The sequence below is a fragment of the Sphaeramia orbicularis genome, chromosome 16 (genome assembly GCF_902148855.1).
Source record: "Sphaeramia orbicularis chromosome 16, fSphaOr1.1, whole genome shotgun sequence".
NCBI lineage: Eukaryota > Metazoa > Chordata > Actinopteri > Kurtiformes > Apogonidae > Sphaeramia > Sphaeramia orbicularis.
Window position 1 is genome coordinate 42192589 of NC_043972.1, and position 6000 is coordinate 42198588.

The 6000-nt window shown below is 31.6% G+C and overlaps 1 protein-coding gene across 1 annotated transcript in view; it reads right to left on the reverse strand.

Moving 5' to 3' along the window:
• The window catches only part of rhbdl2 (rhomboid, veinlet-like 2 (Drosophila)), a 25041-nt gene extending 19276 nt beyond the window's left edge, over nt 1-5765 (reverse strand). Inside the window, exon 1 of the mRNA XM_030157457.1 lies at nt 5317-5765. The gene's annotated coding sequence lies outside the window, so the exon portion shown is untranslated. The remainder of the gene's footprint in view (nt 1-5316) is intronic.
• Nucleotides 5766-6000: the final 235 nt, after the last annotated feature.

Sequence of the window (6000 nt, forward strand, 5' to 3'; positions counted from 1 at the left end):
TGCCAAAATAAACTACAATACATTCGAGGGGCGGGGTTTGTTTCACCTGGCATCACTTGTTCCAATTATTGTTCTTGAAAGAAGATGATTTTTGTGAGATTCTTCTTAAGATGCAATTCATGGGGATGAGTTAATAAGGTTACTGTAGGTTACTAATGCAGTATTAATACAGCAGCCTTACATTATATCCTGATTTTATGAATGTTTGTGCTGAGGTTCAGTTGGTCGTTTCCTAATACTGTGGAGGCTACATCCGTCTGTTGTGCTGATGAACTGTACTGTATTATATCAGTAGTGCTTCTAGCACTTTATCCATTTAACAACTAATTATTTAAGGTGTTCAAATGGGACATTACCTTGTCCAAGTCCAGCGCACAATGGCTCAGTTATATGATAAATATATAATGTCATACAAAAATAAGCTTTAAGTAGCTGTGTTTAATCGCCCGTATGTGGTCAGTCAGTGAATTGCAATTTTAAGTTCAATGAAGTGAGAAAGAACGCATCACCTTCATTGTTAAAACTGACACATGATGCCTTGTGTGTGCAGACATTGCAGACATCACTGCTGTTTCAGTTACACATATGATGCAAGTAGGAAGTGTCCAAATCGTGGCAAACCCAGGAAAAGTGTAAGATGTAAAGTAAAGCAGAGGTGAAACTACATGGTCTGGTGTGGACCACAGAACTATTCCAGACTTCATCAAACTGGTGTTAGCTGTGGGGTTAGGACGGTTCAAATGAGAGGTGTGTGGGATTTTGTCCACTCCTGACAGCAAATACAGCTTTTATCATGTAAACACTTCCTGATCTGTCCACTTCATTACTGCTTAGTAAATCTATACCCTGCAGCAAATTCCAACAGTTATTTGATAAAATCTTTAAAGGGGAACCTCATAACTTATTCAAGGATCCATATGCTTAATGTACAGAATTTAATAAAATACCAAAATGAAAATCAGATGTACTGTTCTTTCCAGCCGACCTGCATAAAACCCAAATATAAACATTTACTGAAGGAGACACAGTGCTCACCTCAGCCAATAGAAGACAGACTAAACACCTGATGTGGACCAGACTGAGCAATAACTAAACCACTGGACTCTGGAATCATACTTCTTAAAATTATTGTCTTTATTTATTGACTTTCCACTCAGTTACACTGCATTAATCATCTATTTATTTCTGGAATTTCCCCTTGTGGAACTAATAAAGCCATATCTTATCTTATTTTAATTATCATATGAGGTTCTTGACATCTAACATTCCCATCTATCTATACCAGGGGTGTCAAACATAAGGCCCGTGAGCCAAAACCGGCCCATATAATGGTCCAATCTGGCCTGTGGGATAAGTTTCAGAAGTGCAAAAATCACACTGAAATTATTAATGGACAAGGGCGTTCAGGGTCCATATGCAACTCAATGTGATATCAAGTAAAATAATAATATAATAATCCATAAATAATTGTCAAATATAAAAAAAAGTTAAATTACATAATGAAATTATTCACATTTACAAATCTGACACAATAAAATGTGAATAACCTGAAGAAATATGAAAAACCTGATAATTCTTAACAAAAATAAGTGCAATTTTAACAATATAATACCTGTTTTCTGCATTTAAAGCTGCGACTGTGATCTGTAAATTGTGTTAATAATAAACCATGACATAATACTGATGAAAGTGCACTTATTTTTTTTTTTTTAAACTCTTTCATGCATGAATTATGATAAAAGGTAAATAAGTTTTTTTTTTTGACTGATTTTATTACTCAAAATTAGGCTACAGTTGAAATGCATTTTGATTTTTTTTTTTTTTTTTTTTTTTTAAATATGGTTTTATTCAGAAGATACTTAGCCTCCTGAGACCCAGGAACGTACAGGTTTTGGCTTTTTTTTCTTTAAATAATTGCCCATTTTGGAAACATCATGATGCAACATTTTTTTAGATACATTGTTTAAAATTTTTATGGAATGTCCTTTGCGATAGACAGTTGTTTTGTTTTTTTATAAAGCTGTGAAACTCTTGTCCACAAACATGGACAAAAAACCCATAGCTGGGTCTTAGGAGGTTAACTTTATGAGATCACAGTGCGATCAAAATTCTAAAACAAAGATGACACTTCTTTCATTGTATTGTATAGGGTCTATAGAAATTGCTCCCATGTGGTGTGGAGAATATTGCCTTAATAACCCTTTGAAAAGTGAGCTTAAACAATGTGTCCACAAATATGGACGTCATGCATGAAAGAGTTAAATTTACTTCAAAGGATTCAAAGGAGTTTTATTTGTCATTCCATCACAAAGAAGAGAACGAAACTGGTTTCTGAGGACCCGTACTTGCCATATCAATAAAATAAATAACTAATAAATAAATGAATACATTAACCCTTTCATGCATGAATTATGAGAAGCTTAGTCAAGATTTTTTCCTGACTGTTTTTATTATTTTTAGATATAAAAAAGGAATGAGATTGAATTTTTTTTCATCAACCTATTTGTCATGGAATTACAAAAATGTCCACTCAGCTGGACACCATGTGTTTAATTTTTGAAGCAAAGAAACATGTATTTAAAACCCATCATCAGAAAGTGATATACTGTGTGAAAACTATGAAATGAAAACATTTTTAATTCAGCTAATCTGATGTTTTCTCACATTTTAACATACTCTAATAGTAGATATTACTCACTTCATGAAGATTATATACAAAAAAACCTTTATGTTTAAGAAAACTGTTACTTACAATCTTATAACATCTAGCAATTGTTTTTTCACTAAAAAATGCTAGTGCAGATCAGGTTTATCAAGAGCAGTGAAGTTACAGTAATGATATATGTTTGTGTATGGGATGATGCATAAGCGTCCACTGTGTCGGCTGATATGGAACTAAAAAAAACAAAACCCATGAATATACAAGAGAACAGCAGTAGAGTAGCTGTCCACTGTAGTGACCACCATGCATGAAAGGGTTAAATCGACTAAAACTAAGGCTAATTTAAAATAAGTAAAATATACGTCTAAAATTAACTTTAAAACTTTAAAATACCTACATAAAAATAATAGCACATGCAGGGTGTGCATGGTTGTGCAGGTTACTCACATTTTCATAAAGTATTTTAACTGTCACACTACAACAGAAAGACAAAAATTCTTTATTTATAGGTTATTATGCCTATTATTTTACTGTTCTGACTCTCTGTAGATCACATTGGGCTGAATGTGGCCCCTGAACTCAAATGAGTCTGACACCCCCTGATCAGATCAGTGCAGATGGTCCAGTTTGTTGACTGGTCTGAAAACACAGCTCCACCTCTGCACGGCCTTGACTCTTCATGTAAATTGAACTTTCAACACATTTTATTTGGCCTATCACACATTGATAAAATAACTCCAGAAAAAAGATATATTATCGACCTTTTGATTATTTTTGCCAAATTTCACATTCATTGCTCCAAATTTGCACATCAACGTCCAAACATCACTGTTTTCAAAGCCCTTTTTTCCAATTACGTGGACAATTTGAGAAGCAGTATAAATTCTAAAGTAAATAAAACAAACAAACAAACAAACAAACAAAACAAAAAATATATATGTCAAATGTATAATCTTATTCAATTTGTATAATTTCTATTTATTCCTCAAGCAATTTTTATTTTTATTACATATTTTTATTTATTTATTTATTTATTTATTTATTTATTTATTTATTATTATTATTATTATTATTATTATTATTATTATTATTATTATTATTATTGTTTTATTTTTATTTATTTATTTACTTTTTCTTCCATAATGTTTTTACTTACATGTATTTCTCTACATAATGTAAAAGATTTTGTGAATTATGGAACTTTCTACCCTTGTTGTTGTATATTATTGTGTATATTTACTGTTCAATGTTAATTGTTCAAATAAAAATAAATAAATAAATAAATAAAAATTATGTTTTTACTTACATGTATTTCTCTATATAATGTAAAAGATTTTGTGAATTATGGATCTTTCTACCCTTGTTGTTGAATACTATTATGTATATTTCCTGTTCAATGTTAATTGTTCAAATAAAAAAATAAAAAAAATAATGTTTTTACTTACATGTATTTCTCTATATAATGTAAAAGATTTTGTGAATTATGGAACTTTCTACCCTTGTTGTTGTATACTATTATGTATATTTACTGTTCAATGTTAATTGTTCAAATAAAAATAAATAAATAAAAATAATGTTTTTACTTACATGTATTTCTCTACATAATGTAAAAGATTTTGTGAATTATGGAACTTTCTACCCTTGTTGTTGAATACTATTATGTATATTTACTGTTCAATGTTAATTGTTCAAATAACATAAATAAATAAATTTTAAAAAATAATGTTTTTACTTACATGTATTTCTCTATATAATGTAAAAGATTTTGTGAATTATGGAACTTTCTACCCTTGTTGTTGAATACTATTATGTATATTTACTGTTCAATGTTAATTGTTCAAATTAAAAATAAATAAATAAATAAAATAATGTTTTTACTTACATGTATTTCTCTATAAAATGTAAAAGACTTTGTGAATTACGGAACTTTCTACCCTTGTTGTTATATACTATTTTGTATATTTACTGTTCAATGTTAATTGTTCAAATAAAAATAAATAAATAAATAAAAATGTTTTTACTTACATGTATTTCTCTACATAATGTAAAAGATTTTGGGAATTATGGAACTTTCTACCTTTGTTTTTGAATACTATTATGTATATTTACTGTTCAATGTTAACTGTTCAAATAAAATAAATAAATAAATTTAAAAAATAATGTTTTTACTTACATGTATTTCTCTATATAATGTAAAAGATTTTGTGAATTATGGAACTTTCTACCCTTGTTGTTGTATACTATTATGTATATTTACTGTTCAATGTTAATTGTTCAAATTAAAAATAAATAAATAAATAAAATAATGTTTTTACTTACATGTATTTCTCTATAAAATGTAAAAGACTGTGAATTACGGAACTTTCTACCCTTGTTGTTGTATACTATTATGTATATTTACCGTTCAATGTTAATTGTTAAAAAAAAAAAAAAAAAAAAAAAAAACCTCTGCGTGGCCTTTAGGTCCCAATAGCCTGTACGTAAATAAGCATTTCCTGTTTACTGGGTGTTCCTAATAACAATACTTTGACTTACTGCTGGTGTCCACCAATACAAAAAAAAAAAAAAAAACCTAGATAGGATTTCTCACAGTGGAAAGCTAACATTTCGTTCATTTTAGTGTTCAATGAAGTTGTGTTTGGTTCTGTACTCACCTAAAACCTTCTGGAAACAGGAGTGCTTAAGTGTCCGAGCGGTCCCTAAAGCATAAATATGAATTCAGCTTCAGTGAGTCGGTTTTTTTTAATTCGATGCAAAGTGTTCACGTGGAGGTCAGAATCGTGTTCATCCGTGGAGCCTTTCCAGTTTTATTCCTCCGTGTATCCAGACAAAGACTCGGAGTCCCTTCCTCAAAAAAAGACACCCGTCCCTGGAGCTCGGAACAAGGAGAAAAAACCCACACGCGCTCGTGGATAATTATAGCCCTGTCATTGCTTTTAGTGTGCACGGGACTTCCTTCCTCAGCCCAAACAACCCACTCGTGTTCCCGCTTTCCCAAGTAAACCGACGTGTCCTGAGTCCGCGGTGTGTGGACGCCGATGTGTGGATGTGTGCAACCTGTAAACACGGCCGTGGACCACAGTCTACCTGTTCCCCACTGCCACACCTGGGATCGGTGACGTCACGGGTCCTCGCTGTGGAGTGGAATCAGTCTCAGTCCACGTGCAGTCCGACTCCACCTTCCCACGCAGTCCACAGTTAAAAATGTTAGTCAGTTAAATCCAGAGTGTTATTTATTTGAATTGATAGAATGAATTTCACGCAGGTTTCATCCGGACGTAAAGGTTGCATTGACGCATCACGGTCACAAGATGGCGCCAGAGTACACGAGACCACAG